This window comes from Arachis stenosperma, chromosome 6, assembly GCF_014773155.1.
Source record: "Arachis stenosperma cultivar V10309 chromosome 6, arast.V10309.gnm1.PFL2, whole genome shotgun sequence".
NCBI classification, from domain to species: domain Eukaryota; kingdom Viridiplantae; phylum Streptophyta; class Magnoliopsida; order Fabales; family Fabaceae; genus Arachis; species Arachis stenosperma.
In genome coordinates this window covers 131,572,112-131,583,687 of record NC_080382.1, presented here as the reverse complement: position 1 = coordinate 131,583,687, position 11,576 = coordinate 131,572,112, and the positions used below count along the sequence as shown (strand labels likewise).

The following is an 11,576-nucleotide window of genomic DNA, read 5'->3' as shown; positions in this document are numbered from 1 at the left end:
TGTTTTTCGCTCATTTCGAACGTGTGCGTGTTATTCGCTCGTATCGTACGTATTTGTATCTTTCGCTCATTTCGCACGTTTGTTTTTTTCGTTATTTGCTCTTTTCACACTTGTGCGTGTTTTTTGCTCGTTTCGCACGTTTGTATGTTTTTCGCTTGTTTCTCACGCGCATGTATGTGTTTGTCGCTCGTTTCACACATGTGTGCGCTTTTTTTATTTTTTTTTGTTTTTCACTCATTTAGAACATTTGCATGTTTTTTCGCTCGTTTCGCACTTATGTGTGTTTATCGCTCGTTTCGCATGTGTGTGTGTTTTTCGATCGTTTTGCACGTGTGTGTGTGTTTTTTTTTGTTTTTCGGTAGTTTCGGATGTGTGTTTTTTTATTTATTTTTTTTGTTTTTCACTCGTTCTGCATGTGTGTGTGTTATTTTTGTGGTTTTCACTCGTTTCGCACGTGTGTATTGTTTATTTTGTTTTTTCGCTCGTTTCACACGTGTGTTTGTGTGTGTTTTTTTTCGTGTTTTTTTGCTCCTTTTGCCCGAATGCGTGTTTTTCGCCAGTTTTCGCGCATGTGTGTATTTTTCGATCGTTTTGCACGTGTGTGGTTGTTTTTTTATTTTTTTTTAGTTTTTGCTGGTTTCACATGTGTGTGTTTTTTTCGCTTGTTTCGCACATATGCCTGTTTTTCGCTTGTTTCGCACGTATGTGTGTTTATTGCTCGTTTCGCAGGTGTGTATGTTTTTCGCTCGTTTCATACGTGTGTTTTTTTGTTTTTCCTTCATTTCGCACGTGTGTTTGTTTTTCACTCGTTTCGCACGGGGTCTGTGTTTTTTTTTTACTCGTATTACACGTGTGTGTATTTTTTGCTCGTTTCGCACATGTATATTTTTTGCGATTTTTGCTCTTTTCGCACGTGTTTCTGTTTTTTGTTCGTTTCGCACGTGTGTATTTCTTGCTTGTTTCGTACGTGTCTGTTTTTTTGTGTTTTTCGCTCATTTCGCCCATGTACGTTTTTCGCTCGTTTCGCACTTGTGTGTTTGTTATTTATTTATTTTTTTGTGTTTTTTGCTCGTTTCACACATGTGTACGTATTTTTTTATGTTTTTTGCTTGTTTCGCACGTGTGTATTTTTTAATTTTTTTGTGTTTTTCGATCGTTTCACACGTGTATATTTTTTTGTGTGTTTTTCGCTTGTTTCGCACGTGGGCGTGTTTTTTACTCATTTAGCACATGTGTGTGTGTGTTTTGCTCCTTTCGCACGCGTGTGTGTTTTTTCAGTTGTGTTTTTTGCCCGTTTCGCACCTATGCGTGTTTTTCGCTCGTTTCGTACGTGAACGTGTTTTTCGTTTATTTCGCACGTGTGCGTGTTTTTGCTCATTTCACACGGGGTGTGTGGTTTTTTTGGTTTTTTCGCTCGTTTCGCACGTATGTGTATTTTTCGCTCATTTCACACGTGTATGTGAATTTTTTTGTGTTTTTCGCTCGTTTCGCACGTGTATGTGTGTGTATGTGTGTTTCTTTTGTTGTTTTTCGCTAGTTTCACATTATGTATTTTTCGCTTGTTTCGCATGTGTTTATTTATGTTTTTCGCTCGTTTCGCACGTGTGTATTTTTTGTATTTTTCGCTTGTTTTGCACGCGTGTGTGTTTTTCTTTGTTTTTTGCTCTTTTCGTACGGCTGTGTTTTTCGCTCGTTTCGCACGCGTATGTGTGTGTTTTTTTGTGTTTTTTGCTCATTTCGAATGTGTGCGTGTTATTCGCTCGTTTCATACATATTTGTATTTTTTTGCTCGTTTCACACGAGTGTGTTTATTTTTTCTGTATTTTTCACTCGTTTCGCATGCGTGTGTGTTTTTCTGTGTTTTTCGTTATGTTTGCACGTGTGCATGTTTTTCGCTCATTTTGCACGTGTGTATTTTTCGCTCGTTTCGCACGTGTGCATATTTTTTTATTTTTTTTTATGTTTTTTTGTGTATTTTCCCTCGTTTCATATGTGTGTGTGTTTTTCTCTCGTTTTGCATGTGTGTGTGTTTTTTTATTTTGTTTGTGTTTTTCGCTCGTTCCGCACGTATGTGTGTTTTTTCTTGTTTTTCGCTCGTTTCACACGTGTGTGAATTTTTTTTGCTCGTTTCGAATGTGTATGTTTTTTTTGTGATTTTTGCTCTTTTCGCACGTGTGTGTTTTTCGTTCGTTTCGCACGTGTGTGTTTTTTTTGTGTTTTTCGCTCATTTCACCAATGTGAGTTTTTCGCTCGTTTCACACGTGTGTGTCTGTTATTTATTTATTTTTTTGTATTTTTCGCTCGTTTCACACATGTGTGCGCATTTTTTTATATTTTTCGCTCGTTTTGCACGTGTTTTTTTTGTGCGTATTATTCGCTTATTTCGCACATGTACGTGTTTTTCACTCGTTTCGCACATGTGTGTGTGTTTTTTGCTCCTTTCGCACGCGTGTGTGTTTTTCGCTAGTTTCGCACGTGTGCGTGTTTTTCGCTCGTTTCGTACGAGGTTGTGGTTTTTTTGTGTTTTTCGTTTGTTCTGCACATGTGTGTGTTTTTTTTGTGTTTTTCGATCGTTTCGCACGTGTTTGTTTTTCGCTCGTTTTGTATGTGTGTGTATGTTTGTTTTGTTTTTTTCGCTCGTTTCGCACGTGTATATGTTTTTTGCTCGTTTCGAACGTGTGTGTTTTTTTTATGTTATTTGCTCTTTTCACACGTGTGCATGTTTTTTACTCGTTTCGCACGTCTGTGTGTTTTTCGCTTGTTTCTCACATGTGTGTGTGTGTGTTTGTCGCTCGTTACGCACGTGCGTGTGTGTGTTTTTCGATCGTTTCGCACGTGTGTGTGTGTGTGTGTTTTTTTCGGTCGTTTCGCATGTGTGTTATTTATTTATTTTTTTTGTTTTTCACTCGTTCTGCATGTGTGTTTTTTTTTGTGTTTTTTACTCGTTTCGCACGTGTGCGTTGTTTTTTTGTGTTTTTCGCCCGTTTCGCACGTGTGTGTGTTTTTTTTCGTGTTTTTTGCTCATTTTGCACGTATGCGTGTTTTTCGCCAGTTTTCGCGCATGTGTGTGTTTTTCAATCATTTCGCACATGTGTGATTGTTTTTTTATTTTTTTGTGTTTTTTGCTGGTTTCTCATGTGTGTGTGTTTTTCGCTTGTTTCGTACATATGCGTGTTTATTGCTTGTTTCGCATGTGTGTATGTTTTTCGCTCGTTTCGCACGTGTGTTTTTTTTGTGTTTTTCACTCATTTCACACGTCTGTTTGTTTTTCGCTCGTTTTACACGAATGTGTTTGTGTTTTTTCTTTTGAGTTTGTCACTCGTTTCGCACGGGATCTGTGTTTTTTTCGCTCGTTTTGCACGTGTGTGTATTTTTCGCTCGTTTCACACGTGTATGTTTTTATTGTGATTTTTGCTCTATTTGCACGTGTGTGTTTTTTGTTCGTTTCGCACGTGTGTGTTTTTTACTTGTTTCGTACGTGTGTGTTTTTTTGTGTTTTTCGCTCATTTCGCCCATGTGCATTTTTCGCTCGTTTCACACTTGTGTGTTTGTTTTTTATTTACTTTTTTTGTTTTTCGTCATTTCGCACGTGTGTGTTTTTCGCTCGTTTCGCACATGGGTGTGTTTTTTAATTTTTTTTGTTTTTCGATCATTTTTACACGTGTGTGTTTTTTTGTGTGTTTTTTGCTTGTTTCGCACGTGTGCGTCTTTTTCACTCGTTTCGCACATGTGTTTGTGTTTTTTGCTCCTTTCGCACGCGTGTGTGTTTTTTCTTTTTTGTGTTTTTTGCTCGTTTTGCACGTGTGCATGTTTTTCGCTCGTTTTGCACGTGAACGTATTTTTCGTTCGTTTCGCATGTGTGCGTGTTTTTGCTCATTTCACACGGGGTGTGTGGTTATTTTGATTTTTTTGCTCGTTTCGCACGTATGTGTGTTTTTCGCTCATTTCGCACGTGTATGTGTTTTTTTTTTGTGTTTTTCGCTCGTTTCGCACGTGTATGTGTGTGTCTGTGTGTTTCTTTTGTTTTTTTTTGCTAGTTTCACATTGAGTGTTTCTCGCTTATTTCGCATGTGTTTGTGTGTGTTTGTTTATATTTTTCGCTCGTTTCGCAAGTGTGTGTATTTTTTGCTTATTTCGCACGCGTGTGTGTTTTTCTTTGTTTTTCGCTCTTTACGCACGGCAGTGTATTTTTTGCTCGTTTCACACGAGTATGTGTGTTTTTTTGTGTTTTTTGCTCATTTTGAACGTGTGCGTGTTATTCCCTCATTTTGAACGTGTGCGTGTTTTTCACTCGTTTCGAACACGTGTGTGTATTTTTCTTTGTGTTTTTCGTTCTTTTCGCACGTGTGCGTATTTTTCGCTCGTTTTGCACGTGTGTGTTTTTTGCTCAATTTGCACGTGTGTGTTTTTTTGTGTATTTTCCCTCGTTTCGCACGTGTGTGTGTTTTTCGCTCATTTTGCATGTATGTGTGTGTGTTTTTTTATTTTGTTTGTGTTTTTTGCTCGTTTCACACGTATGTGTGTTTTTTTGTATTTTTCGCTCGTTTCACACATGTGTCTACTTTTTGTGTGTTTGTTCGTTTTGCACGTGTCCGTTTTTCTCACTCGTTTCGCAAGTGTGCGTGTTTTTGCTCATTTCGCACGAGGTGTATGGTTTTTTTATGTTTTTCGTTTGTTCTGCACATGTGTGTGTGTGTTTTTTTGTGTTTTTCGCTCGTTTCGCACGTGTGTGTTTTTTGCTCGTTTCGCACTTGTGTGTTTTTCGCTCGTTTCACATTGTGTGTTTCTCACGTGTTTTGCATGTGTTTCTGTGTGTTTTTATGTTTTTCGCTTGTTTCGAATGTGTGTCCGTGTTTTTCGTTTGTTTTGTATGTATTTGTGTTTTCTGCTCGTTTCGCACGTGTGCATATTTTTCTTGTATTTTTCGCTAGTTTCGCACGCGTGTGTATTTTTCTTTGTTTTTCGCACGGCTGCGTTTTTTGCTCGTTTCGCATATGTATGTGTGTATTTTTTTTTGTATTTTTTGCTCGTTTCAAACGTGTACGTGTTATTCGCTCGTTTCGTACGTATTTGTATTTTCCGCCCGTTTCACACGAGTGTGTGCATTTTTTCTGTGTTTTTCACTCGTTTCGCATGCGTGTGTGTGTTTTTTGTTCTTTTCGCACGTGTGCGTGTTTTTTCACTCGTTTCGCACGTGTGTATTTTTTGCTCGTTTCGCACGTGTGAGTTTTTCGCTCGTTTTGCATGTGTGTGTGTGTTTTTTTTAATTTTTTTGTGTTTTTCGCTCGTTTCGCACATACGTGTGTTTTTTGTGTTTTTTGCTCATTTCACACGTGTGTGTATTTTTTTGTGTTTTTTGCTCGTTTTGCACGTGTGCGTGTTTCTCGCTCGTTTCGCACGTGTGCATGTTTTGTTTCTCCCTTGTTTCGCACGTGTCTGTGTTTTTGCTCGTTTTGCACGGGGTGTCTGGTTTTTTTGTGTTTTTTGTTTGTTCTGCACATGTGTGTTTTTTTTTTGTGTTTTTCGCTCGTTTCGCATCTGTTTATTTTTTTCTCGTTTTGCACGTGTGTGTGTTTTTCGCTTGTTTCGCACTTTTGTGTTTTTCGCTCGTTTTGCATATGTGTGTATATGTGTTTTGTGTTTTTCGCTCGTTTCGCACAAATGCGTATTTTTTGCTCGTTTCGCTTGTGTATCTATTTTTTGCTCGTTTCGCACGTGTGTGTTTTTTTTATGTTATTTGCTCTTTTCATACGTGTGCGTGTTTTTTGCTCGTTTCGCACGTCTGTGTGTTTTTCGCTTGTTTCTCACACGTGTGTGTGTGTGTGTTTGTCGCTCGTTTCGCACGTGTGTGTTTTTTTATTTTTTTGTGTTTTTCGCTAATTTCGCACCTTTGCGTGTTTTTCGCTCGTTTCGCACGTGTGTGCATTTATCGCTCGTTTCGCATGTGTGTGTGTGTTTTTCGATCGTTTCGCACGTGTGTTTTTTTATTTTTCGGTCGTTTCGCATGTGTGTTTTTTATTTATTTTTTGTTTTTCACTCGTTTCGCATGTGTGTGTGTGTTTTTTTGTGTTTTTCACCATTTTCGCACGTGTGTGTGTTGTTCTTTTTTGTGTGTTTTTCGCTCGTTTCGCACGTGTGTGTGTGTGTTTTTTTCGTGTTTTTTGCTCATTTTGCACGTATGCGTGTTTTTCGCCAGTTTTCGTGCATGTGTGTGTTTTTCGATCGTTCCGCACGTGTGTGATTGTTTTTTTTATTTTTTTATTTTTTTGCTGGTTTCACATGTGTGTGTGTTTGTCGCTTGTTTCGCATATATGCGTGTTTTCCGTTTGTTTCGCACGTATGTGTGTTTATTGCTCATTTTGCAGGTGTGTATGTTTTTCGCTCGTGTCGCACGTGTGTGTTTTTTTGTTTTTTTTGCTCATTTCGCACGTGTGTTTGTTTTTCGCTCGTTTTGCACGTATGTGTATGTGTTTTTACTTTTGGGTTTTTCACTCGTTTCGCACGAGGGTCTGTGTTTTTTTTGTTTTTTCTTGTTTTTTTGCTCGTTTTGCACATGTGTGTGTGTGTTTTTTTGTGTGTTTTTTGCTCGTTTCGAACGTGTGTATGTTTTTCGCTCATTTCGCACGAATGTGTGTATTTTTTTGTGTTTTTCACTCGTTTCGCATGTGCGTGTTTTTCTTTGTGTTTTTCGTTCTTTTCGCACGTGTGTGTTTTTTATTTTTTTTGTTATGTTTTTCTTTTGTATTTTTCCCTCGTTTCGCACGTATGTGTGTTTTTCGCCTATTTTGCATCTGTGTGTGTGATTTTTTTGTGTTTTTCGCTCGTATCGCACGTATGTGTATTTTTTTGTGTTTTTCGCTTGTTTCACACGTGTGTGTATTTATTTTGCGGTTTTTGCTCGTTTCGCACGTATGCGTGTTTCTCGCTCGTTTCGCATGTGTGCATGTTTTTCGTTCGTTTCGCACGTGTATGTGTTTTTGCTCGTTTCGCACGGGGTGTGTGTTTTTTTTGTGTTTTTCGCTCGTTTTGCACATGTGTATTTTTTGTGTTTTTCGCTCGTTTCACACGTGTTTGTTTTTCGCTTGTTTCGCACGTGTGTGTATTTTTCGCTCGTTTTGCACTTGTATCTTTTTCGCTCGTTTCGCATGTGTCTATATATGTGTTTTGTGTTTTTTGCTCGTTTCGCACATGTCTTTTTCGTTCATTTTGCTCGTGTGTGTGTTTTTCGCTCGTTTCACACAGGTGCGTATTTTTTGCTTGTTTCGCACGTGTATCTGTTTTTTGCTCGTTTCGTACGTGTGCGTTTTTTCTATGTTATTTGCTCTTTTCGCACGTGTGCGTCTTTTTCGCTCGTTTCGCACGTCTGTGTGTTTTTCGCTTGTTTTTCACATGTGTGTGTGTGTTTGTTGTTCGTTTCGCACGTGTGTGTTTTTTTATTTTTTGATTTTTTTTGTGTTTTTCGCTCATTTCGCACATTTGCGTATTTTTCGCTCATTTTGCACGTGTGTGTTTATCGCTCGTTTCGCATGTGTGTGTGTGTGTTTTCGATCGTTTCGCACGTGTGTGTTTTTTTGTTTTTCGGTCGTTTCGCATGTGTGTTTTTTTTTGTGTTTTTCACTCATTCCACATGTGTGTGTGTGTGTGTTTTTTTTGGTGTTCTTCACTCGTTTCACATGTGTATGTGTTATTTTTTTTGTGTTTTTCGCTTGTTTCGCACATATGCGTGTTTTTCGCTTGTTTCGCACGTGTGTGTTTTTTTGTATTTTTCGCTCATTTCGCATGTGGGTATGTCTTTTTTTTGTTTTTTGCTGGTTTCGAACATGAGTGTGTTTTTTACCCGTTTCACACGTGTGTGTGTTAGTCGCTCGTTTTGCACAGGTGCATATTTTTCGTTCGTTTCGCATATGTGCGTATTTTTCGCTCGTTTCGCACGTGTTTGTTTTTTTCGCTTGTTTCGCACGTGTGTTATTTTTGTGTTTTTTGTTCTTTCCGCACGTGTGCGTGTTTTTCGCTCGTTTTGCAGGGGTGTGTGTGTGTATTTTTCGCTCGTTTCAAATGTGTGTGTGTGTGTTTTTCGTTCGTTTCGCATGTGTGTGTGTTTTTTGCTCGTTTCTTACTTGTGTGTGTTTTCCGCTCATTTCGCACGTGTGTGTATGTTCTTTTTATTTTTTCCTATTTTTTTCTCGTTTGGCACATGTGTATTTTTTATTTTTAATTTTTTCCTATTTTTTGCTCGTTTCGCACGTGTCTTTTTTGCTGGTTTCACACGCGTGCGCATTTTTCGCTCGTTTCCCATGTGTTTGTGATTTTCACCCGTTTTGCTCATGTGTGTGTGTGTTTTTTTTTTTGTGTCTTTCGCTCGTTTTTCACGTGTGTGTGTTTATCGCTCGTTTCGCACGTGTGTGCGTTTTTTGCTAGTTTCGCACATGTTTATGTTTTTTTTGTGTTTTTCGCTCGTTTCGTATGTGTTTGTTTTTCGCTCGTTTCGCACGTGTGTGTTTTACGCTTATTTCGAACGTGTGTGTTTTGTGTTTTTCGCTCGTTTAGCATAGGTGCGTATTTTTTGCTTGTTTCGCACGTGTTTTTTTTGTTATTTGCTCTTTTCGCATATGTGCATGTTTTACGCCCGTTTCACACGTCTGTGTGTTTTTCGCTCGTTTCTCACGTGTGTGTGTGTTTGTCGCTCGTTTCGCACGTGTGTGTGTTTTTTAATTTTTAATTTTTTTTGTGTTTTTCGCTCATTTCGCATATTTACGTATTTTTCGCTCGTTTTGCACGTGTGTGTGTTTATCGCTCGTTTCGCATGTGTGTATTTTTCGCTCGTTTTGCAAGTGAATTTTTTTTTGTGTTTTTTGCTCGTTGTGCACGTGTATGTGTTTTTTTGTGTATTTTGCTCGTTTCAGGCGTATGTGTTTTTCTAGCATTTCGCACGTGTGTGTGTTTTTTTATTTTATTTATTTTTTTGTGTTTTTCGCTCATTTCGCATATTTACGTTTTTTTCGCTCGTTTCGCACGTGTGTGTGTTTATCGCTCGTTTCGTATGTGTGTGTGTTTTTTGCTCGTTTTGCAAGTGAATATTTTTTTTTGTGTTTTTTGCTCGTTTTGCACGTGTGTGTTTTTTGTGTATTTCGCTCGTTTCAGACGTATGTGTTTTTCTAGCATTTCGCACGTGTGTGTGTTTTTCGCTCGTTTCGCACGTGTTTTTTAATTTTTGTTGTGTTTTTCGCACGTGAGTGTGTTTTTCGCTCATTTCGCACGTGTGTATTTTTTGCTCGTTTCGCACAGGTGCGTATTTTTTGCTCATTTCGCACGTGTGTGTATTTTTCGCTCATTTCGGTCGTGTGTGTTTTTCGCTCATTTCGCACGTGTGTGTGTTTATCGCTGGTTTCACACGCGTGCGTATTTTTTTTGCTCGTTTTGCATGTTGATTGAAGACCAAGTTCAAAAGGAACGTTGGAAGCCGATTAGAGTTGGAAAGGGTGTACCTGAGATCTCACACCTAGTGTTCGCGGTTGACTTACTACTTTGTGCAGAAGCGACGATGGAACAGATTACAAATGTCATAGAAGTTATGGAGAGGTTCTGTAAGGCATCGGGGCTCAAAATCAACAATGACAAAACCTCTATAATCTTCTCTAAAGGAATGGATGTAGCAGTCAAAAGAGAAATTTTTTGCAAGGCTGGTTTTAGAGAGCAAAAAGAACTGGAAAAATATCTAGGAGCAATGGTAACTAACAAAAGGGCTGGAAAAGAGAATTTCAAAGATATCTTGGAAAAGGTTCAAAACAAGCTAAAAGGCTGGAAACTAAATGCATCTCCTTCGTTGGGAGGCTTACTCTGGCCCACTATGTGTTGAATCCTATCCTAAATTATAATATGCAACATGGTAGAGTCCCAAGAGGGATTTTGTCAAGATGTGGAAAAGCTCCAAAGGAATTTTATTTGCGGAGATGACTAGAATCAAAAGAAAATGCACTTAGTCGGCTGAAAAACTCTATGTCAACCAAAACATGCAGGAGGAATGGGGTTTAGAAATCCAACCACCATGAATGATGCGTTTCTTTTGAAGAATATGTGGCAGGCCTTGGAAAACCCTAATACATTGTGGATTCGGGTTCTATCCTACAAGTATTATAATGGGAGGAATTTGAATAGTAATAGCTCTTCAAACACTACAGATTATCAATTCTAGAAAGAAATCACAAAGCTTTGGCCAAAGTTCAATAATGGCACCATCCAATATGTGAGAAATGGATTGTCTACTCTATTCTGAAAACATCAAATGGATTGAAGGGGAAGCTCCTCTCATGGAATCAGCTTGTGACCTAGCTAATATAGACACTGAAAGTTTGGTGTGGGAATGGACCAATAGAAAAAGAATGTGACACAGAGAAACTTACTAACAATTTACCCCAAGATAAAGTGGATAAGATTCCTAAAATTAACCCTCCCAGAGCTAAGAACAAGGACGATAGAAGAGGGTGGAGACACTCCCAAGATGGAGACTTCTCTATTAATGCAACATACAAAGCTCTATCAAACTGGCCTAAATGGAAAAAATTGACCTGGACAAACATTTGGAGTTGGAAGGGACCACAAAGAGCAAAAATTTCTCTATGGACAGCCATGCACAGAAGAATCATGACCAACCAGAGAAAAGCTAGAATTTTCGGGGGTAATGAAATTTGTCAATTTTGTAATAGGGACACTGAAGATGTACTACATGTGCTTAGAAATTGCCCTAAAACCTCAACTATTTGGTGTAAACTTATTAATACCAAGTTCATTCCTCAATTCTTTCAACTTAATTGGGAGCAACGGATAGAAACTAACCTCAAGAAACAATAGAGTGCAGACATTGAGTTGAACTGGAAAGACATTTTTACTACTACATGTTGGAGATTATGGCACTGGAGGAATAAGCAATTAAATAATAATCAATATCAAAGACCACCTCAACCACACAATGAGATAATCAAACAGGTTAAGAAAATACATGAGGCTTTGAGAAGAGCTTACCAAGTGGAGAAGCAAGGAGCAAAAATGAAGAGGAACATCTGTTGGAACCCACCCCCCAATGGGTGGGTCAAGTTGAACATGGACGAGTCGGCGGTGAGAACTCCTCTAGCAAGTGGATACGGTGGCCTCTTGCGAACGAAAGAAGGAAGATGGATTGCGGATTTTACTTGCAAAATTGGGAGAGGATCAGCATTTGATGCAGAGTTTTGGAGTGTATACAAGGGTTTGAGTTTAGCTTGGACTATGGGTTTTCGTAGAATTATTGCAGAGATTGATTCTGCGATAGTGGTGAGTCTCTTAAATGGGGGGAAGAATTTGGGGAGACACCCTGACCCCATAATCAAGAAAGTGAATGAACTGAGGAAAAGAAAGTGGAATATAGTTTTTGTATAGATTTATAGAGAAGGAAACATGAGTGTTGATTACCTAGTTAGATTGACTATGAACTCAGAAATTGACTATATTTTTTGGAATTTACCTCTTCCTGAACTTCTCAGTATTCTCAGAGATGATGAAAGAGAGGTCACTACCCTGTTTAGTTTATATGTAGGTTCTCT

General features: G+C 38.5%; 1 long non-coding RNA gene across 1 annotated transcript; it reads right to left on the bottom strand.

The window, feature by feature from the left end:
• Positions 1-589: 589 nt before the first annotated feature.
• LOC130935523 (uncharacterized) lies at positions 590-11,517 on the bottom strand. The gene is made up of 2 exons (XR_009067907.1): positions 11,020-11,517; positions 590-10,910 (listed from the first exon to the last, which is right to left on the bottom strand). It is a non-coding gene; the product is annotated as an uncharacterized LOC130935523 (long non-coding RNA).
• Positions 11,518-11,576: the final 59 nt, after the last annotated feature.